At 31.4% G+C, this 25,665-nt stretch overlaps 1 protein-coding gene across 1 annotated transcript in view; it reads left to right on the forward strand.

The window, feature by feature from the left end:
- Positions 1 to 2,028: 2,028 nt before the first annotated feature.
- Positions 2,029 to 25,665, forward strand: part of LOC111002135 (polypyrimidine tract-binding protein 2) — a 323,058-nt gene continuing 299,421 nt past the window's right edge. Inside the window, exon 1 of the mRNA XM_045630521.1 lies at positions 2,029 to 2,697. The gene's annotated coding sequence lies outside the window, so the exon portion shown is untranslated. The remainder of the gene's footprint in view (positions 2,698 to 25,665) is intronic.

Consider the following 25,665-nt stretch of genomic DNA (forward strand, 5'->3'; position numbering starts at 1 on the left):
TAATCGAGGCTTTTTAATAACTAATTTTATTTCTAATACCTTACAAAATTAAAAAAAATTGTTAGAAGTAGACTCATTAACAAAAACAACGCATTTTTAAGAATCATAATGTATTTTAGTTATAATTAAATAACCTTTTTGTTAATATTATTTAGCCTTACTAAATGCCACAAGTTTAACAATTTAACTGAAACAAATTATAAATGTAGTATCAAACATCAATAAAAATAATAGGAACTAAAAATGGTAACTTACTTTAAACAATATTATTAAAAATAATAGAAATGTATAACAAAAATATATGAAAAGTTTAGGACGCTCAAAGGAAAGCTTTAAACCTTATGTTATTGGTTTATCAAAATAAATAAAAATATTAAAGATTTAACGAATCAAAAATCAGCCTGAATTACTGTCATCTGCTCCATTAGAGATTATTGAAATCAAATTATTAAAAAACAAATGATACTCCTTAGGAATCACCAGTTTCTTACAAAGATCCATGAAGTATTCGTACTTATTTTGGTCAATATGAATTGGTCCGATAAGCTAAAGAAATATTTTCTGTGTTAATATTCAACTCTCTTCGATTTCGTGTAGCTTTAGGTTTTTTTACGCAATCTATCCACTTGTAAGCATCATCTTTGTAACTCGTTTTATAAAATATCCTAAATTGATTTTCTGCATTAACTACTACTTCCGTGACTTTTGTTTCAAGGCATTTTAGATCCATCATACTAATGATATGATATGATACCAACTACTAAGTTTTCCAGTTGTTTATAAGTCTTAACTTTGATTTAAAGTCTTTTATTAAATCCTGAGACACTTCAATATCTTTGTATAGTTTTTCGTCGGATTTGGCAAATCTAAAGCTGTTTTGTTTTCTAGCTTTCTCTTTTTCTTTTAAATGCTCTTCATGCTTTTATTTATCTGTCTGCGTAACTTGTTTGTTAATTTCATAAATGTGACATTATTCACAAACATCTTTTTTTGGTTTATGAAAACCTATAACATTGATATTTGTATTAATTATATCTCGATACTGTCTCAAGGTAGTCGCTTTAGAAGAGTATTTATTAGACTCAAACTATTCAATATGTTACTTAAACATTTTTAGGAAGGATAACGAGCCCTCCAGATATTTTTTACTTGATTTTTGGCGAGTGTAATGTGACTCTACAGGAGAAAATGGTTGAACGTGATCCATAACACTGCGAACGATATGGTCATTTATAATCTTTGGATGATTAATATTAATCAATTAAAACTGATCAGTGTGGTAGACATATGTCTACCACACTGATCAGTTTTAATAAACCCATGTCCTTTATCGGATATTTCTAAAGTTGTATAAACAAAATTGAAATTAAAGGGTAAGGGTTCTCAAGAACCTAGTTTTGCAAACCGATATTTTTGTAGTCTCAATGAAAACAAAAAATCAATCAAAACTTATGAAAGAAACATATTAACTTAAATTGCATGCGCCCTGGCTGTAATTAAAGTTTTAAGATTAAGTTATTTTTTTTAAAAAAGAACTATAGTTACCGAGACAATTTCACTCATACTAAATCAATTTCAACGTCTGTTAAAATCGTACATCGTATACTGAGCCAAAAGAAACTTGTATCAATGCGTCCCTTCTCATGCCCCGCGAACACTGATACAATGTTATTTTGATCAGTATACAATGTACGATTTTAACAGACGTTGAAATTAATTTAGTATGAGTGAAATTATCTCGGTAACTATAGATCTTTTAAAAAAAATTAACACTAACGTGAAGATCATGGTTAATTATGTACGTTTATGTAAAAATAACAAAATACCTTGTTAGATGACTCAGTATACTTAGGAGGTATCGAAAACTACTGACTACAGTTGAAACAGAGTAAACATGATCGTGATATTTACCAATTATTTCTTATTTTTTTTCACTCTAAGTGGATTCTGGGCGAGGGTCGCAGGGCGAGGGGCACGGAGCGCGGGTGGCGGGCGACGGCGTGCGGCCTCTCGCGTTTAGTACACCGCTCAGCAGGAGTGACGGACGCGCGGCTAACCAGACGCCGACTTTAGTCTTCGTTTATTTTCTTTTCTATTCGTTTAATTTGTCGCTTAGACCTCTAGCCTCCACACGGATTTCATCCTTATTGAGTGTTCCCAGTGTCTGTGTTTACCGGTATTTTTTTTTGACTGTGTCACGTGCGAAATCTTACCGGTTTTTGGAGTTTTCAACTGTATAACACGACCTTCAATTAGACACAGGTAGAGCCGGTCAAAAGACCCAACAATTTCGATATTTAAAAGAATATTAAGTCAACAAAACACTCGTGGGAACGGCAACTTGTTGCATATTGTTTTTGCTGAAACGGTCGTCTCAGATGACTAAAAGATATACTTGATTTAGTAAAACTTATAAGATTTTGAATACAAACTAACGAAAAGGAGTGCAGTGCCGCCAAAAAGTGTTTATTAACAAAATATTTGAAGTTTGTTGGGCATGCGCAGTCGGTTCGTCGGAAATAATTCGTAACTTTGAAAACAAATCCTGTGTTGTGAATTAAGTGTGTTTAATAGTTCAACAAGTGTACAATTTGTGTGATTTTTCTCGGAGTTAACTTGCCTTTTGGATTTATTCAACAATAAGGTTCACCTGTGGAATTCTTGTCTCTACCTGCGCGCGCACTCTTCTTTTATAAGGTTTGTTGACTATATTTGTATATCACATTGAGCAGGTATATGATATGAAAAGTTTTTTCTTTGCTTAAGTCGTTAATGCCTTGCCGACGCGTGTTGGGGTCGACTCGTGTTTTTTATTTTATTGTAAGAAACCAGTTGCATGGGCCTGTCTACAAATAACGTCATCGTCGGATATATGATATATCAATGTATAGAGAATGCACGTGTATTATTTATACATCATATAAGAATTTAAAATATTCTACCTTCCTACTACATACCCAGTTATACTAATTATAATTAATTTAATTTTTAATTAAACCTATGCAGTTATCCGTTAAATTACATTAAATATGGATCTCCATCGTTGAAGGTAAATAACTTTATATTTCCCTAGATATAATAAATGCTAACAGTACTGGTAAATATAACTTTAGTTATTGCGCATGCGTTCTAGCTCATATTTGTGTATTAAGAATAATATGTAAGTATTTCGATAGCTAGTATGCCAACCCAATCTGTTTAATACTTGTTACGATTTCATAAACCATAGGGAAATATAATTTCTTCATGCAGCAAAGTATTTTTAGTGGTATGTTAACATTTTTTTTTAGATTTACTAATTATATATATATTATTATTATATTATATATATATATATATATATGTGTGATTATATGATTTAATATTATATAATATTAAATCATGATGGTTCAGTCGAATCACCCGACCCGATCCATGATTTCGTCTTTAGTCAGAAATTTTTTTGAGGGAACTTCAATCAGGTTAGTGGGTACATATAATTAGGAAAGGATTAATTGAATTTTCTTCTCAATAAATATTTACATATATTATAACTGCAATCTTTAAATTGATTGGATGGCATTAGAGCTTATTAATTAAGCCTTACAGTCAAGTTAGACTAATATATATATATATATATATGTATGGAGATAGTATATACTATATATACTGGTGTTGTATATAATAATACATCAACCTATATACAAGAGGAATTAATATATTATGAGTCGACGTCTATACTATATCCGCTATTCAGTAACAGGATGCCACCTACCACGTGTTCGTTATAAGGAATGTTTAGCTCCGCTGTTAAGAAATAGCTGATTATTATTTTATACAATGTAATATGTTTTGCAAAGTTGGCATAGTTTTCAACGACAAATTTTAGCTTAAGAGGCAATTACTATAATTTCAGATATTGTGACTGGAACTTGCGAACTACGGACAATTATATTTTTTAAGCTTTAATAAAAGAATAACAATTCTAGGCGAATGTGAATAATATATTTAATACCCTGGCGCTGGCGATCCGGAAGCGAGCATGTTAGTTGAACTGTCTTAGTTCTACCAATTAATCGGTTCGACAATGAGCATCTAAGCAACTGATTCTATTTATATAGGTCAAATATTTATTTAATTCAGATTAAATCAAAGAGTCCTGTATCTGAATAATCAAAGGTTAGCAAAGTACCCACTCAAATTGGTGTCCATGGGCTGCGATGGGTAGAGTTTGGGTAGAGTTCGCGCATGATCTACTAATATCCTCTTGCGCCCGCCAACATACATTCCGAGACCTCTTGCTTTAAATATACCTAGTACCATAATAAAATAATATTATGGAAATTGTAATATTAATATCACTGCAAAAATGAAATAATGATCAAACGGGAAAACCAAATTCAATTTCCCATGTATTATTTTTTATTGTATCTTAATTTTACATTTTATTAGATATTAAACGGTGAAAACTTATGAAGGTATATTCAGCATTAATTACTTATATTTCTGTTTAAGTTAAACTCAAAATTAACCCAGCCTCATCGAACAGTTTGTATTTAAATTCGCGTATCCTCTAGATACTCCTTCTTCTTCTTTTAATGCCTGTTAGTCCCTCTGAGATTATAAATTATATTTTCTGGTTCTTTCCTCAATGTATCAGTGTGCCCAGCGTTGGTAAGCTTTTATTAATAATAAAATTAAACAATTTCACAGCAGAGACGAAAGATTATTTGTAGTAAACTGAATATTTTTTTGTAAACAAGACTAGGATATAATGTTGAGTTAAGAGAAATATATTAAAGTAGAGTTTGCGATATAAAGTCGTGTTCGTTATAAAATGCGATAAAATATTGTTGAAAGTGCATTTCTACTGCGGTAACGATGTTCGAGCGGAAACAATGGTTTGTGGAGAAACATATAGTAGTATGTGGAGCAAATAATATAGCCGATTGAATGGTACTTCAAGTTGGAATATTAATAGGTAATAAGTTTATGGAATGAAAATGCGCTTTTTACCTTCAATTACTTCTTATTAAATTTATAAATATTATTCAATTGAGTTAAATTAAATTTAGACGTTTATTAAACGTCATTAACAACTATTTAATTTGGAGGTTCTGGATTCTATTTCTTGCTAAATAATATTGATAGACGCGATAATTATATATAATATGATGATATATAATAGACTATATAGATATATAGATATATAATTAAATAATGATGCCACCAGATGGGCCTTAAAATACTTCTAAAGAGTCATACCGAACATTCATTTATAAATTATTTACACGACAAAATATATATGAAAAAATTATCGCAAAACTCAGATGCTTATAAGCTAAACATCCATACATTTGCGATTCGCTAATGCTATGCTAATTAGAATACGTTCAAATACGTACCTTTAAAAATCACGTAATTCAAGGTGAGACTATTTCAAGGTTTAGTTTTTGCCTGTACTGTCTGATTTTGAATGTACATACTATGTAGTAACTAGTCCTGATTAAACACAAATGATTTTGAACTCCCTGTTTGGATTATTTTGTAGAAGTACTCAAACTTTTCTCATTTAGGTCTAATCGGAAACGAAAACCAGGCGAGTGTTTCTCAGTTAACTTATTGAGTATTGATTTGATTTGCACCGTGACCGAAATAAATATATTTATACAATGAACCATTCTAAATACGACTGAAAGATCAGTAGGAAATAACGGATTGTTAGAACATCGGAAAAGTATCAAATCAAAATCAAATCTAAATTTATTCAATTTAGATGCGACTTAAGGCATGCTTATGTATGTCGCCTTGATCCTTCGATTTAGATATTTATTTATATGTTCTAAAATACGTTTTAAACATATACGCGTAAAATTAATAAACCTAATAGATTCAAAATTTCTTGACTGTATTAACCCGAGTCAATTTTTGTAAGCAGTTTTCTCTAAACGTGGATCAGGTGTCCCAAGAAAAATTCGTATACCGTAAAAGTCAAACATACTTAGGTTCCATCCAGTTTAGAGACATTTTATTTATTCTTTACTCTATGATAATTATGAAAAAATGTAATTAAAGCTAAGGCCATATAAATAAATACTAAGGCAAGGTACTAAAATAGAGCCTTTAATAGCCTTAGGTATTAAACTAATTAATTACTTAATCAATCAAAGAAAAAAAAGAAGCGAACCTAAAATAGAAGATATATTATATATACTTACTATGTAACATTAACCTAATAAATTACTTAGTAAACTGTAAAACATGAAGCGTTTGATAAATAGATAAAGTATATTTTGCAATTTTCAATTCGATTTTGGTTGTTCTGCCAAACTGAGTGCCAAGCAGTTGGAAGGGGTTTAACTTTTCAATCTGTTGATTTGGAGCGGATGCTGTTAGTTAATTTTTTTTACTTAAGTTTCCTTCTGTGAACAAGATTTTGCACTCTATTTTACGTTTCGACTTTGCTGCATTTTTTTACTACGTAAAACTAAATAAAACCGAAGTAATAAAATGCTCACAAATATCTAGAACAGTGTTCCACTTTCATTATGATTCGTCCATAATAGAGAAATATGGACTAATTGTACTAAATACGCCATTTAATATGCGAGTATATATATAATTTGTGAGTGGTTAGAAGAGATTTTTACTATAAATACACTACCGATTCGATTTCACCAAATTATTCTTTCCTTACAAAATAAAAAAAGGTTATCAGTTCAGTGCAAGGGTGAATTCATTCAAGTAAAAAAATTCTATTGATGAGCCCAGGACACCCAAGAAATGTATGGATTCTCAATAATCCAAAGCCAGTCGATTATTTGAGGTCACAGTACATGATATTTACACTCATTTTCTTATAAGTAGCTTTTTTTAACAGGTAAAAAGAATTACCAGTTAGACTTTCTACTTCTACAATGCTTAAGTTATTGCAGGTTATACGCTAACTTAACTTTAAAATAAGTCCTGTAAAGATGCAGAACGAACATTTTAACTTCGTAGTTTACGAGATGAGCTAAGTTAAATTCTAATGTATTTTCTAGTAAACGAAAACAGGTTCGCGTTTCGACCATTGACGTAACCATACGTAAGCCAAGGTAGCATACTATATTGATGGTAATGAGGTCGATGAACTGTCTTGAATATATTGAGAAATAAACGTAATTATTTCAACATCCAAGTATACAGTATTTACAATATTATTAACCTACATAGTATACCTATATGATAATAATAAAAACTTATAAATAGAAAATAAAAATAAATTTTAAAAGTTTGGTTCCTGTGGCTGTGTAGGTTTAGTAGGACCTTTAAAGCTGGCTTTTCCTCGCTGTATTGCGATACTTATCCGTTGAGCGAGGAAAGCACAAGTCAACCACTATCTTCCAGAATTATATTTTTATAGGGAACTAAGAGTGGAATCGTTTTGACGGATTAATTATTTATATATTTGTTCATGCACACGGTTTGGATAAATAAAACTCCGGGCGAAACAGTAGTTGCTTTGAGTTTGTAGGACCGAAGATGATTTGTAAAGTGATAAATGAAACAGACGCAGAATAGATGCGACGTTGAGGATTTACAAGATATAAGAATTTCTTTTGCTATTCCATGTTGAAGTCACTGAAGTGAAACGCAGTTTGCGTAGAGTATTTAGCATCTTATATATTTTAGTGAACAATATATTTTATATATAAATGATTACAATAACAAATATTTATAGAAGACGTATTAACTTGTGGCTTCAGGTTTTGGTTCATTGTACATAAGTGTATTCGTTTCATTTAAGTTTTAACAGACTTAAAAATGTTTATTTGAATTAAAACGGTTTGCAAACGTTATAAAATATTTAATTAAAAATTTCAACTGAAACTCTTTCTTCATACTTATAATACAACACCGACTCGTGCATTTGAGTAAAATAAAACCTCACAGAATGCATTTTCTCGATCAAGGCCGCTCTTATCAAATCTACGTATCGAATGAGATCTCTTGCGAATAGGTATTATATCAGATCTCGAATAAAAATATAACGCAAACTTTGCTTTGGGAAAATACGATTATTCTTTCAATAAATTCATATTATGACCTTTATTAAAAAAAAACGTATTTAACACGACAGGTGTTAGATGGCGTGTTTCGAAAGGAATTTGATAGCATGAAGTGCATATTGCGTTTTGACCTTTCAATAATGAAGCTAATTTGTTTTTAGTTATTCGCAGTTTAATAAAATAAAACAGATATTTTAATTTGATAAGCTTTGCACGTAGAGCTGTCGGATTGGAGTGTCAAAAGCGGGACACTCAACGCCCCGCCTTAATGCTTTGTGGGTCGCATTCTCCACGACCCTAAAAGCGGGACGTCATGCTTCCTGTAGGACTCATGGCAATGCTAGCCGAATGGGCACCCAGACAGACATTTTATATCGAAGATTTCGTTATTCAAATACTAATAATAAACTTACAAACCTCGTAATTACTTACCATCGTTATAAAATATATTTTGCAATAGATGGTACCAAGAATTTATTTACGTCTATCGCTCCACAACTGAGCGTTTTAGTAGATTGTCTATAAAACAAGTGTTGCCAGAACGCCATTCAAGTAACGTAATCTTTGCATTCGTAGAAACGCTTGTGTAACAATTAGTCGTCTGAGTTAATCTCATAACAATATTATAGGCAATTACATTACAGTAACATTTAAAATAATCTATTGTCACGGACAAAAGTAGGAAATATTTTTTATGATTTTTTTGCCTTGAAATAATAACCTATTGAATAAAAAACTAAAAGAGCTGCGGTCTCAGGTCTCGTTAAATAAATGTTGACTCCAATAATTGCGTGCGGCGAGAGTAAACATCGCATACTGCTAAGTAAATTGATTTTTCATTGGAAATAACTGAACATTTTTAAAACGCTCCTTTATACCGTATAACTTTTAATATCCCTTACTTAAATCATCGAGGTAGCTAGAGATAGCTATATTTAAGTTTCGGAAAGTCTTTTATTTTTAAGTATTGTAATATATTTATTGTATTAGGAGAGAAAAGATAGAAAAGAGAATTACTGTGGTTTTAGTTTTCTAGTAAATGTTGCGTTACTCGTGCATGTGCCGTGTTGTCCTACGTTTCGGCGTGCGATTTCTAACCCTGAGGTCGTAGGTTCGATCCTCGGCTGTGCATTAATGGACTAAAGAACTGGATATAAAGAATTATATGTACGCATTTAACATTCGCGTGAAACAGACTTGCCTAGAACAAAAATTCATCGCGTGTGTCAGGCACAGCAGAGATCACCTATTTACTTGCTTATTAGATTGACGATCATGAAATGGATACAGAAAGCTAAGGTCTAACAAGATTGTTTGGGATTGGTGGATGTTTCTCGTGCACCGGTGCTTAGGCGTCAAAGAAACACACTGTTTGCCTCACATATGTACTTGGAAAATAAAAAAATCATATAAAATATTATTTTAAAAAAGGCCATTATTCGTCTAATACATGGCGTCTTAAGACTTCAACCCATAAAAGTTTTCCGTAATACATCAAGCTAAGTTTTAAATCCATTTCCATCCAGACTGCAATTAATGAGGTGGGTTGACCTCTCATACGATCCACTTACTAAAAACCAGCTCTGAATATTTATGAGGTTCAGATGCGGGCGACGCCGCGGGGGACACTAGTGCATTAAATTAGGGTATTATTACCCAGGGACGAGATTTTAAACGTGGGAAATTAAAACTTTTTGTTTTAACTTGATTAAATTTGATGTGTTTCTGCTTTTGATACATATATTTTTTATGCTACTTTAATTATTTTATTTCTATAAATATACTTATAAATAAAGATGTATTTAAAGATCCCTTATTTATCACCCAATTAAGAAATATTTTAGATTAGATGAAAAACCACAATAGAATATACGCTAATAAATTATGAAATAACAGTTGAATACAATTCAACATCCATTCTCTTCGCGAGGTCAAAAGTCAGGGATGTTAATTGCCAGATGACGAAATGTTATGAACATTTTTGTACTTCCAAATGGAATGTTTCAAGGACGTACGTAATTTGCTTGATTTTGGAAGTTTCCACATGAAATTGTTTGTATATAATTTCATAATATATAATAGTCAGATACTTATGGGATGCAATAATACAAAGGTATCGAGTTGCTGCTCTTTAAGCATAGTATATGCTTCTCCGATACACCTTTCTTCTTCGATCTTTACCAATCCGATAAAGATTTTATTGCATTAATCTAATTAAGAATTTAGTTAAAGACGTTATATATAAGCGTCCATAATAATGATATATATAATTCAATACACTTAAAAATGTGTCTATATATATATTTAAATAGCATCTAAACTTCTTTCACTATTAAAACATTTTATTTCTTTGCACACTGACAGTTTTATAGATCAACACGCGTAGACACTTGGAATACCAATCAAATAGAGATTTCATCATCTTTAGACGGACCGAATTAAAAATAGCTAAACCAAGACTAATAAAAATAGTATTATATCAATGTTTTAAAACCGGATCCGGGCGCGTCCCGTATGAATGCCGCATTTTGTCATCGATTCAAGTGGACTGACAAAACAAATATACCCAAATAAATGCTTTCAAAACGTTAGACGATTTCTTTAAGTCGTCTGTCAATTTAACGAACATTTATGAGTTAGTCATCATGTCATGGCGACGCGACATCATCATAGTCTGTCATCGCTTTATTAGTGTCGTTATTATGGTTTTTTTGTTCCTATTTATTGTCTATTTTTTAACTGAATTATAAATCTTTAAAACAATACATCTACGGTTTTATAATTTATAGTCTGATAAATATTTAAGATGGAGAATTTGTTATATAGGGTATTTTAATATCTCTATATTTCAAATTTTTACGCAGTTGTGAGCTGTTCGTGCGTAATTGATATATAATGTTGGATGTAGTTTCTTTTATTATTCTGTGCCCGACATACATCGTTAATTTTTACCAGACATGCCGGTTGTAATTGCCCCCATTTGTCTATGGGTCAGTCTAGGGTAACACTGTTAATTAATAATATGATATTATTTATTAAGACCTAAACATAACAATAAAATATACTTTGGAATAATGAAAACAAAACAATAAAATAACTTGCAAATAATTAAAAACAGTTCCTCCAGTTCCTTACAATATCTCGATTTACTAAGCCAGGTGGCTCACGAGTTTTTTATCTACTTATTACCAGAAAATACATAAAATCCTATACAAGCATGAGGTACGCTGATAAAGGAGGAAACTCGATCTGTATAAACAAACTGTTCCGATCAACACAATCTCCTTAATCGAAGTTAGGGGACGGTAATTAATTAACTGTTAATGACAGGAGTATCAAGTGGGGACCCCAAATTGTCAAAAATCGAGCATACATGTTATGCTTATTATTACATGCAGTTAATGATTAGACTTGTTTTTTTTGCTTCCTTAAAAAAATATAAACACAAACATAAAAATATAATAAATATATTTTTTATACTGAAGATTTATTTAAAAAAACCTATAAATCAGCTCGTATTGAAATGTTAAATTAAAATTATTTATTTATTTAGGTGACGCAATCCAAACTTATAAACGTCAATAATGAAATACGTATAAAATGCTAAATGCTGCTAATTGTACATTTGAACGAACGAGAAGAACGGGCAATCAACTGTTCGCCATTATTTTTAATCGCCAAGTTATTTGTAGAATGTTTGTAAGGCAAACCATTACACCAAGTTCCACATGACATTTTAACTAATTAATAATTTAAAAAAAAACAAACATATGCCGTCTATCAGCAGCAGACATGTGTGAAATTGGAGCATGCACTTACATTCCTGGGGGATAACACGCAAATACATAGTCGAAAGCGCTACCATAACGTTTAGACAAGATAGGCTTTGATTTTTTACTGTTAACCGTTATGTACATATTCTAAGTATTATAATAAGACTATTTCGCATTACAATACGTATGAGATATGATGTAGGAGACTTCAAGCACCCCAAAGACAGAGAAGGTGAGAACAATCAATGACAATGTCACGCAAACACTCGAAAACTGTAGTAACGAAACCATAATATTTTTGTATCCTGCAAGCACGTTATTAAACTAACGTACTTAACTCTTGCCACAGGAAATAAACAACGGCGTAAGTTTAAAGATTATTTAAATGATATAACTCCGAAGTTTTGTAATACAATATAGCTGAAGCGTGGATGAAGTTGCAAAAGTGTGCAACTGAATAGCAGACTCCCGAGATGCCTCCAGCGAAACGTACGTAATGCGTTCGATAATATATTCGGATCGCATTTATTTCTAAAGCCAGCGAAACAAGGTTTTGTTAGTCTATACCCGTGGGCTTCCAAATGTATACTTTGTAGACGTTCTTTGAAATTCACACCTATGCAAATTTCTATGTAAACTAGCTGAAATTTTGATGAAGATTAAGTCCAGCAAACACAACAATTTTTTGTTAAACAATTGATGTTTTATTTGCACGTTAAACCTGCCGTCAGTATTGCAGAATGGCAAGTCTAAACTACCGAAATATTTAAAAATATCAAAGTGTCGATTAGTATGTACAAGAACTTCGGCTCCTGAAGGCTATTGACAAATTACATATTTGCACACCTTAATATATTTAATCAGAATTAAATCTCACCCCTTGATAACATCGTATCTTATTAAAATTTTAAATCTACCTGCTCTTAATGAAAATACTTTAAATAAATTTAAAATAAAAGTCCATTGTGAAAGCAGTAAAGTTTTACATGTAACGAACTCCGACGTTCGCCACAATTTTTTCCAAGTTAGCCTGAAATTACTTAGCTCAGAACTTTGAAGTACTACTTGTCCTATATTCGGAATGTAATATGTACAAAGTCACCCAGAAGTTTTATTGAAAATTTAAAATTCTAAGCGTTCTTGGCCTCGGTAGAAATAAAAGTCAACAAGTGTTGGCTGAAAATAATCCAAGACTTGTATCGGATTTGCAATAGATTGCATCTGGATTAAATGGTGCCACGCTCTTGAAGAATTCACTTTTAATAATAAACTCATGTTGCCATTACTCAAGAGTTGCGGATTTAGTTTTTTGTGCTTAGCTTTTCTATAGAATAAGATTGTACTGCATTAATATATTTTACACGTTAAGTTTTTTGTTTGAATTGAAGACAAAAAAAATGTAAATCAAACAATTAGTCACAAAACCTGAAGGAGATATTTCACGTGCTAATATTTTTAGTAAAAAACAAGAGACTTAAGAAATACAGTTAATACTCTGTGTAAATTTGCTCTGGGAATAAGACAGTCTCAAGTTTTGGATTGTTTAAATAGGATGGGGGATGTTAAAGAGGTTAACTCTATAATTAGTAGACTCTTAACGTAATCCGTAAACGTTTGATATTTTAACACCCACTTGTGTCACTGATATCTAAACAAATTAGAAATACAACATTAGTACATTTGAAATTAGAAAGCTACAAAAAAACAGAACTAGCTACTTGGCCAACGTAAATTAACCGTGTAATACTGTTTTAACTATCAAATAATGTATGCGTTGAACCGCGGTTTTACTTGCGTAATTTCGGCTCCAAGTGTATGGTTAAAACGTTCTTAGTCTATAACTTGACAATGGAACACAAAAATAAATTTACAATTCGAACAGCAGCAGGCAGGTATTTTTTCAGCATATATAAGTAAATTCCAATGTTCGGGCGAACGTTTTTACTACGTTTAATATTTTTCAAAAGTTCAATCGGGGTGTCAAACAATGTCGTCAGACTAGACATTGCGGTTCTTCGAAGTGCGGACAAGAGGTGTCGAGTCGAGTGTCATTCTTACAAAGCGTTACCTTGGCGGCTCAAGAACATAATGAGAACTCTGGACGCTTATCACACAGTTTTATGAATATTCGTATTGGTTAAAATAAAAGATACGCCGACCTTGGGATAAATTTGGAATCCAAGTAAAAGTGAGAGAAAGGTTTTTAACAATATATTCACTTTTTATATATAAAACAAAATATATGTACGTTTACTAGTTTCCAAACTTAGACGTGAAACTTTTTTTTACCTTATTTTTCAAAAAATGATCTAGTATATTCAACTGTACAGAAATTGGTTAAATAAAGTTATATTAGATAAAGTTTAACAAATGACTTCTATTATGATAGACATACGAATACAATTATTTCATTTTACCTTTCTACTAAGTACTACTAAGATTTTTAATGAATATCATCAATTATAATAGAATTATTACTACCATAGTTATCGTTATTATATATATTTGTTATTTATGGTTTCAAATCTCTTGGAATGAACCGTGGTAGGGAAAAGAAAAAGATGGCGCGTAACGGAAAAATGTGACGCGTAACCGAAAAATGTGACGGTATTTTTTTCCAATGCCAAAAAAGGAGTTTCACTTCAGAAATATTGCTATTTTAAAATCGCGATCTGAGGATAAAGTAACTATAACCACTAGTATAAACACCATCATGAAAGTTATAATCGAATGAATGAGTCCGCGTTGCGTCGCGTGAAATAACTATTAATACATCCTAATTGTTTCTTAATAGTCTCTTCCATTCATAAATCGTTACTCTTAGTTAAGCTTATCTAATTGTATGTCTAATTTGAGCTTTTCAGTGTTAATAAGTTCTTGATTAACAATTAGTACTATTGAAGAGGCAGAAAAGCCATTGTTTGAGGATTCTAATTATTGCAGCTTCATTTCGTCATGGCTTATAATTTATAATATCATATATTATTATCATAACCTAATATAAAGGATAATAATAATAAACATTATTTATTACTTTTTTAAACATTATTATTAGTGTGGATATCATTATTATTATTCCGTGGTACATGTTGTATGTTTCAAATATTTTTTAAAGGGAAAGTACACTTAGTGTTACATATAATCAAACCAAAGTGGATCCTTAGTCTCAGGTGCTAGTTTACAAGTGCTAAAGAATAATTTTTTGCTTTGATAAAAAGTAGCACAAGTAGGAATTGGCGTTGGTAGTCAGCTGGTCGATAATGTAACAAAAATATAAATTAAATACGAAGAAACATCAACAACGTGTGAGAACGAGTTAAAAGACATGTGGTCAGATGTTTAACGGCCTCTGCAAAAGCCCTCTAAATTACCTATGGGTAGACCTGGTACTCTTCTCGCTTATTTGCTGCATTAAACGCGGCCACACTCTGGGTCTGTTATATTTAAAATATAATATATTTATTGCTAATATATTAACTACTCTCTTAACGCCAACGTTTTGAATTTCCTATATAATTGCGAAATTTGAATAAAAATTTAGTAAATAAAAACCTGAATCGGCATTCTTGCAATTTATTTTTAGATTTAAAAATGTTAACATTCCGCTTTAGAAATTCAACTAAATAGTTAGTTTGAAGAGTACTAGAAATATAAAAATAACAAAAGGTTTTGTGAATATTAAAGTCTCCCTAAAATAGGCCAAAACATTTTAGCTAATAAGCATTTTGACGTTTGGACTGAGACGTGGTTTGCTTCTCGCAATGTTTTCTTTGAAGAGAAAGTATATTTCAACAAAGATTTGAAAGGAAAATTGTATAATATAGCTATATATATATATATATTCAGTTTGCTATAGTGAGGTCTTGTAACTCACGAGATATTAGAAATAATTAAAATTATACTAACATAAAATGAGTAATTAAAGAGTATATGGATGATGATACTGTAAGGCAGAGAAACTGGTGATTTTAAAATTGTAATGTTGGATAGAACCTGGAAATAATACACAATTCTACTTGGAAGTTTAATCTTTTCCATTACGGAATCTTAAAGCTGCATAATCTGTGGTAATGATAAAACAAATACGATAACAAAATATATACATTGATATAAAAGTAATAAGCCATCGACATCTGGAAAGTAATACAGCTTCAAATACTTAAATAGCAAATGACCCAATGTATGATTCACAAAGCATTACGAATAGCGTACGGCCGTGAATACTTATTCGGTAACACTAACAAGAATTTATATTACGTTAATATATTTGTACGGATTGATAGATATGTGAGTGCTTTCTTATGCCATACATTTTCTTTGGTATACCCAAACATAAAATATTCAAGATCTTTAGTTTCAAGTTTTGTTTTGTTTTATTTTTAATTATTATTAAGTATGATGAAGTCTTTTTTGCTGACGCCCAGAACTTACTTGCTTAAGTTAGATAACCTAACTTAATCAAACAGGTACATCATATTAGCATGTCACATAAATCTCTTCCAGCAGTTTCTTTTATTTTCTAATGTTAGCTCTTCTTGTTCAAGTTGTGCCTCCTATTAACTTTATATCTACCCATCCCTTGCGCAGTATTTTTCTTATCCTTTTTCCATCTCGTAGTTGATATATATTATAATTTTTGTCCATTGCAACCTGCTTTCACTCGTCATGTTCCCGGTTCAGCCCCATTTCAATTGCTCTATTTTATTTATAATGTATATTATAAAGATATTTTCAAAAGAACTTAAGTTTCCAAATCAATAAGGCGATTATGAGGTGATAGTGTTAATTATATTAGGAAGCCAGTTTAGTGGTAATAAGCTTATATTTGGTATGACGAATACCTACTACATATATATAGGAGTGACCTACTATGACCGGTTCATTCTATATTGTTGTTAAAACTCCAGCTCATAGAGGTTTAGAGGTAATTTGCGAAGTAATTTCTCCATTAATCTAGTGAACAGACAAATAGATCTTTGACTTCATGCTGCTATTAGAAGACTAATAGCAGGTATTGAAAATGTAGGTGTCGGCGTCCACGTCCTCTGATAAGCAAGCTTACCATGCAATTAAATAGTGATCTCAATTCAGATTATTACGACAGATATTAAGTTATTGTACTATGTAATTTCCGCCAAGTTCTCTCCAGGAGATACTTCTTATATTTGCTAAAATAAAGAGACAATAAGTAGAATATACACTGTTGAAATGTGGCCCTGGATACAAAATCCTACAATTGAAAGCGTCTTGATCTTAAAATTAGAATTAATCTCTTTAGATCGAATTACTTTGGGTTATTGTGCCAGAGAATACGGTTTAATGTTGGAAACACGCCAGTAATTGATTACATTCTGGGAAGATTAAAAATCGCATATTTGATTGTAATGTTTTACATATAATATAGGGTCAATATTAATAGTGGGATTAAAACACATACGGACTGCAGTTTTCCATTTGACCTCTCTAGGGACAATATGGAATGAGTAGGACGTCTATGAAACCTACTTAAATATGGATGTATGTATGACTCTTAACCTGAAATCTAACGAGTTAATCAAACCTTAAAGAAAAACCTTAAACAAAAAAAAAACCTTTTAGGTAAAAATAGTCGATAAATCTTGCCAAGCCCCAAGAGCAAACTTATCTTTTAGCGTTTTATGATAAGTATTATCTAAAGTTACCGCATTTAATATGGAGAGTGTTCAGAGTTGTTCGGACTAATCGGACTTCGGAATTCATCGGACGTCAAGGCATAATACAAAATACCATCCGTATCCCCTCAACGTCTGTCGGTCCACAACTGTGCAGTTAACTTGAGGCAGTATTTGCCACGCACCACCACTATGTGGAAACAGCTACCCACTGAGGTATTTCCGAACCAATGCGACTTTAAAATGGCCCGTAACACAGTTGCGATGATGCGCCCATGGACACTCACATTGCCATGGAGGTATCATTTACCATCAGGTGAGCCTCCTGCCCACTTGCTTCCTATTACTAGTTATATACGAAGTCAGGTTTACGATTTAGAAAATGGCAACTAAATTTTTTATTATTATTAAATAACTCTTTGGTCTCTGTCTGACAAATTGTTTTTACTCTTAGATTTTATAAACATGAATTTCAGAGGTGCTTATGGTTAAAAATCACATTTTCAAAAAATAATTTCTCATATCAAGATTTATGATTGTAACCTGTCAATGTGTCAATTGATAAGATCTTTCACAGGTACTCGATACGTCAACGGTATCAGAATACACCTAGGCATTTAGAACGTGACCTAGTGATAACATATTCAGAAGAGTTCCTTCCAAATTGTACATACTATACGTTACCAATCATCAAATTTCTCTTGACTAGCAGAACTGTCACACTTTCGTTCTTTTCTACAGACTGTAAGTATTTCTATTATATATATAGAGAGTATAGAAAAATGCTAATAACATTTTGTAATGTTAGGCATAACGCAAATATTTTTTTAAATCTCTGGCTTTGACAGTAACATATTTACAATTTAACAAAAATTAATCTTACAAAAATTAAGCAACACTCGAATGTATCATATAATAGGCCGACCTTTCTTCGCATAGGTATTCTATTAAAATCTCTTCTGCTGTGCTGTATTTACCTCCGGCTATTTTAATGATATTGAAACATTGTAAAGAAATTTATTACAAAAATTGTTTTCTGCTAATAAAATTTCTTTCTTTAAAGCCCTGCACACATGGTTCCTGTCCTGTAGAAAAAGAAACCTTCAAAATTCAATGAGGCACAACATATAATTAAGCAAAGTGCTCGCAAGTGCGTTGCCGCCCTTTAACGTTAGCCATTCTAATAAAATGCGGAGAAATTTTTATCACTATCAGTGCAATGCACTAACGTATGATGCAGAAAAGTGCTTAAATGAATAGTTGAGAAGCACCTATGCGCAATAACAAGTGAAGCTTACGAAATGCGTTTGAACTTTTGCGACCGCTTGCGCATCCAGTAAATACTTACGATTACTTAGTACTTTCACGTAGGCTAACAAGAATATGTGTGAACTTTCTAAACGAAAGGTTTCTTTGCATATTCAATAGTAATTTAAAATTTTGTATGACAAACATGTTACGATGTTTGCTAGAGTTTACAAAATACGATTTTGTTTAAGTATGAATGCACTCAATTGTTTAATTTTTTAAATGGTTCCCAGAATTGTATAAACTTAATCAAACTTATCACTGATATTCATAACATGACTGTTTCATATAAATTAATGAGAATACAAACACTAGCTTGTCTTGTCTTTTTACAATGTTTACAGCTTTTAAATCAGACTGCCAAATGGACATTTGCTAAAACAACAAACGTATTAACACTTGTATGTATTTTTGTCATGTATAGGGCGACATATACGCAATTCCTTCATGGTTCTAAATATGTATACAATTCGTTTAACGGATGACTATTTTATAAGCGTACGTGCTTTTAATAACATTTTTTTAGTCAACACCTTTGGAGTCACAAGTCGTGATGTATTGTTTTTATATCGGTATAAAACCAATGCGTACATAATTGGGCCACAGACAACGTAAAATTGGAAGCCTCATAACATTTCTTTTTCAGTCGAAAATCGACTCGATATAGAATGCTGCTTGATCACTAGCCTATAAATAGTTGGTAATAACGAACACATTTGTTTCCTTATTTTTGAATGTATTATTTATAAAAAAAGTAGTTCCGTAGTTCATACGTGGAACAATGCAAAACATTTAACAAACTAAATTATAATAGCGATTATGATTCAAATACATTGCTATATGAAACCTTATATCCTTTACCATAAAATAAATCTCATATTCATCATTCATTTCATCAACCTACACCCTCATAGCTAACATATCATGCAATATATACTCTCATTAATATGAATGCTAATTATGTGACAATAAAATATAATATCACATATCAAGGAAAGAGTCTACAAATGTCTACAGATAAAACTACAGTAGTATTTTCGCTGCTTCAAACAGGGTGAAGTCAGAGCAAGTATGGGCTATAAAGTATACAATAGTCGATGATATCACAATGACAGCTATATCCTTGTTAATGAACGGAGCCATGCTGCGGGCGAGGTCATTCGTCTGGCACGAACCCTTGGCTCGGAATTCGTAAATTGTTTCATTATTACAACCGGTTCCACGGAAGCTTCGCGAGGTTGGACCTTTTTCATTTAGACTTTAAAAACATACTCCGCGACACACATTTTATAAGAGATTACTAAGCGAACAAAAAATATTTAATTTTTTATCTACTTAAGTATTACAAAACACATTTTTGTTAATTTTTATTTCAAAAGCTTCAGTCGATCGTAAAGCAAAATTCTAAATTCAAGATGGATACGGCCATATTTATCAAATAATTAATGTTTGAAATCTTCTATTAATTAATGCGAAAATTCCATATTTGTTTAAAGCTTTTCCGTTTACATCGAATTTCGTTACAGTTTGATTACAATAGCTGTAAACGTTTCAAATTGTGTTTGATAAAATCATACTTAAGTCTTAATTATATAATAATAAAATAAAATAATTTAAATTTTCATTCGGGTACTTACTAGAATAAGATTAACTTAAATACAATAAAATATATTTATGTATCTAATATTAGCACACGACCTCCGACGGTGTAAAGACCTCACAATTCTTCCATTTCGAAATAATATACCCGAGTTAAAAATACATTAAAGTTTTTAGAATCCTCACAAAGTCTTTATCAAAGAAAGAATATAAACAGAAATGAATAATTCATTTCAATCTAGTATGAGTGATTGTAATTGTTTTATTTATTGTACATAACATTGTTAGTAGAATTAAACACATAATTATAGTTAGCGTGCTTTTATATGGAAACAATGATATTCAGACGATTATTTCTTATAGCTTAGACTTCCTGTTTAACGATGAAGATTTACGATGACATCATCATTTACTCTGACGACATCGGTCAAGGTTTTGCGTGAAACATGCAATGGAAGATTTGTACATAATTTTTTAATTATGTTTTAAATTGGATTATTTCAAAACTTGTGGTTTAATTTACTATAAACGTGACTAGAGGTTTCTTGAGGCGCACGGTTTCGTATCATATTTTGTTAAGAAATATCTTTGGTAAATCAAACACTAAGAAGACTCATCTGAAGAATAAAACTGCCAATCTGTTGCTGCTAAATGGCTATATGTGTCATGTTGCAAACAAGAAAGCTTTCGATTTAAACGAACGAACCATCACTGTTAAGGTGAAGAAGGGTGGGAAGACATGGAACAAAGTTATAGGAGCTGCCCAAGACAGATCGATTCCCAAGACTTTGGTTGCCTTCTGGCTCAAACTGGGATCTAAAGTAAATGTCTATTTACTTATCAATTTTAAAATAGGAACCTTTTTTGTAAATTATCCGAAACATATTATTTTTAAGCGATATTTTATATGTCAATGAATGTAATTGAACAGTAAATTTAAGGTATAGTGTAAAGCTTAAAGCTTAAACAAAAAAAATACGGAGCAAACATAAAATTCCTAAGTAAGAAAAAGTAATTTTTAGTCACGAGAAATACTAAAAATCTTGGCTGAGTCAGTCAAGCGTTTTGTTATGCGTTGTTAAATTGATTTGAGTCAAAAAACAGTCAATCTTATAGTAGAAATGTGCCCCATTCTCTACTGTAAGATTATCAGTATGTCAAACTGAATGCTTGTACGTAACCTTATGCAAGGAATTTGTTTAGGAAATTCTCGGAATAGGAAATACGCTTCACACTCCTCGAACTAAGACATTAATGCCGCGTGAACTTTCACTAAGCTTTGTGCTAATAATAATTGATTAATCCTTTCATAGTCATAATCAAATGACTCGGGTCACAAACAATTTTTATTATTATATCTTAAATTAACCGTATTAAAACTCGAATACGTGTTCCACGGGTTATACGGACATACAGCCTTCTCCACTAAGTGGTAATTATTGACTTACTATTATTAATAATAATAGCTACCTATTTATATATTTATAATATGCCAATAATAATGATGTCACCTTTGCGTAAATTGATCATCGTGGTCGATGGATGTAATCAATAAATTATGCTTATATTTACAGCTAAATACCAGATTTTAATACAAAATAAGTTTATTAGTAATCATTACAATCGAATATACAATATTTAGAATTTTCTAAACCTAGTAATAATAATAGTCAGAAATTAATAAAAATTAAATAAATTGAAAACATTTGGTTCCTTTGGCATTGTACCATTAATGCTGGAAGCATTTCCTCGCTGTATTGCGATGTTTTTTCGCTAAAAGCACCAGCTCTAAGGCTACCAGTCCTATTCACCAGGCGCCAGCTTGAATCTTTAATAACGCCTGTGCACTTGAACCCCCAAAACAAAGTAATAACATAAATGATTATATTTTAAACACCTGAAGGAAGTAATCAGTACTTTTTGAACTGTTTCGGTAAATAGAAATAACAAACACGATTTTTTTATATAATAAATGTTTGCCTCCTGTGCATGGCACACGCCGTCGACTGTTTGGGTCTAAGGTAAGCCGGTTTCCTCACGAATTTTTCTTCAACGGTTCGTGCGAATTTAAAGTGCACACATAGCAAGTACGTTGGTGCATTGCCGGTGATTGAATCTACGACCTTATGGATTGATGTCGCACACTGAAGGCACTAGGCCATTACTGCTCTGTTAAAGATCTGATATTGAATAGAAAATGTGTCGTAGCTTAATATTTTAGTATAAGAAGAAGTATTCCATATTTGTTTATGAATGAATATACATAATTACATACTATCAGTGAATAAGTATGGAATTAGTGAGACTTTGTAATACAAAGTAGAACAAGGCCGCGGTGGGAAGCTCAGGTAATCTACTGAAACATAATCTTCACTAATTCAGTTAAAGTAATTAACAACAGAACGTACGAACAACACACAAAATTGTAATTAAATTAGATGTTTTCGTGTTATTTATTTATGCGTAAAACTTTGATAACTCGCTGTGTGAGAAATGATTACATGTATACTATTATACTGAATATGAAAAACTATTGACAAGTACGTAATATTGACAAGTATTTATGATTGAAATAAGTTTGTACATCGCTTATACCAAGTTTAATTTGCCGCTCCTAGACAGAGAACAACACCAATCTTTTCTTGGTTTATTCAAATAAGAACAACATTTCTTTGCCGCCATCAATATAATTTGTGCCCATACTCTTAATTTGTTTTCTTAATTTGTCATATAATTTATTATTAAATGATTTTGAATGTATATTTAGTAGTATATTTATTTCTTCTTTACTCTCTTCCTTCTAATACTGTTATTGTCCGTTGCTTATGACTATATAACAATCCATGTGCTTAAGGCTAAAAGAAAAAAAAATACTATTGTGTTGAAGTGTCGAGCTTCGGTACCAATAAATATATAGACGGAGAATCGTCAAACATAATCAAAAATGTCAAATCAGAATCTCGTACTATTTAATATTTATAGATCATCGGCAATGCTCTCACGCCAATGCCAATGTAATTCCGTTAAAGCCTTAATTATTCCATTACGTCAGTTAATTAAGCAGACGCATGTTTGAGTGACATCTTCAATAGGGCTGTGCAAGTCCTTGAGACGAAAGATAAGATATAAGACATTAATTCAGCCGAACAAACCATCGTTCAGGGATGTGACGTCATGCAAAATTTTGCATGGGGTTATCAAGATAAGCTGAACAAGATTTCTTTTATTCCATGTGGGTTCTCCTTATAGTGTTTTGACTGCTTCTTAGCATCTAAAGAGAAACACTTTTTTACGGATTATAGTTATGTATTATTGTATTTAAACTTATAATTATTTAAACTTAATTTTAAATTTAACCGAACTTTCGCGTGCTTTACAGCATGCGTGGTCACGGTGACTGAAGACAAAGGTGTTAAATGTCAAAAAAAAGTATCACAACTGTAGAAAATGTTGTATTATCTATATTTATTTCCCCGGGGTTGGTATCGACTAAAAGATTTAGGGTTTCTGCAGAAATTGCTCACGGTGTCCTCCATTATCGCGGATTGTTTGTGTTGAGATTTTAATTTGGATATTATTAGAAAAAAACAGAAAAGTGTTAAACCGTAAAGCACAGCTGGTAAAACTATAAAAGAAATAAATCATACTTCAATGAAATGTCGCATCCTTCGTTCGTAAAACATTTAAACTGTGATGTATTTTATATTCCTATCTCAACGCCTACCACATCCTGGCCTCGTGGGTCAGGCTGCAGGTAAAAGCAAGAATTACATGTTTATACTGTTCACAACATACAAAATTAATTTATTTTGACGTAACAATCTTCCAATTTATCTTAATCTTGTTGAGTGTACTCTTAATAAGCTTATTTTTAGATTGAGCTTTTTGATCCTTTTTGTGCTGATTCTTCTTTATATTATGACTCTTGATTATGTTTTTCACTTTTGTAAGATATTTTTTTCATATCTGATCTTGAAATATTATTATTATAATTTAAATGTTATAATTAGTTCGTACTCTTAAGCAGAAATTGTTATTTATTGCTGTTTGAAAACTTATAAATTAATTATTTTGAATAAAATGCTCGCGGTCTTACCAAACACATAATCTTTTCAGTATTAGTTCAGAAAAACTTGTTTCTTAAAACTACATGAAAAACCAAAAATACGTGGCTAATATAGTGAAACCCATACATATATATTCTAAAACTAAAAAAGATCTTCTCGTGTGTCAAAAAAAAACACCTCTTCGTACGCAGTAAATTTATTTAAATTCCTTTTATCATTTAAATCATTCATTGAGCTAAATTGAAGCAAAATAGTCATAACTGGAGCACAATAAACCGGAAGGGGGAGTAAGGGGGAATAGGGAACGTTTGTATCATGTTATTGTCAAAATGTCTTGTCATAGTATTGAACGTTGTCACAAGATCAATGGTAGTTCCCTGAAGTATTCACTTCAGTATTTAGTTCATACCTGAAGAGACTTCTTCGGATAATCGCTTCGTAAATTTACTTATATAGCAGTTCAATAAGTGAATAAAGTAGACATATAATCATTCGTTAATGGAGCGTTATCGCTCCCTTTTCCATTTATATTAATAAATTCACCATCCAATCAAGCCTTTAAGTTTTTTTTTTTTTAATGTAATGTAACCTTTATGCAATTGTATAAATTGCCACCGTTTAGATAAGCTCTTAATCTCATTTCACTAGTTCTTTCAAGAATGGTTTCCCCGTTAATATAAACCTTATTTTCATTGTGGCTACGTTTTATTATAGGAATCCAGTAAAATATAATCTAATGTTAGACAAAATATTTCAAAATAATCATTGTTATCAGTTATTAATACACAAATGTACAATATCAATATCAGTGTCAATTTGTATTGTTCGAAGCCAATCTTGCGGACAGGGCAGTGAACTATGCTGCCGATGGCGGCTGGCAAGGGTCCATAGACCATAAGTAACTTGGCTTGAGGCGGTGTCAGCTTGTGCCGATATCTTAACATTTTGCACTGAAACACGATAAGATTTAATAATTTCTAAGACAATTCTGTATGTGACTGACAATTAAAAACTTCGAGTAGGAAGGAATGAAGAATTACAGAAATAGTAAAATCTGTATGATCAAAGAAACCGACATCGGATCTTTTCTGCAATGTACCATCCGAAAGAAATTTATTTAATTTATATACAACATAAAAAACAATGTCTTAACAGCTTTTAATATAATTCAGTTTAATATATCCAAAATTAGTACAAAATATTTTTAAATTATACTTAAGTGCTTATTTTTGATTAC

Source organism: Pieris rapae, chromosome 12 (assembly GCF_905147795.1).
Source record: "Pieris rapae chromosome 12, ilPieRapa1.1, whole genome shotgun sequence".
Lineage (NCBI taxonomy): Eukaryota > Metazoa > Arthropoda > Insecta > Lepidoptera > Pieridae > Pieris > Pieris rapae.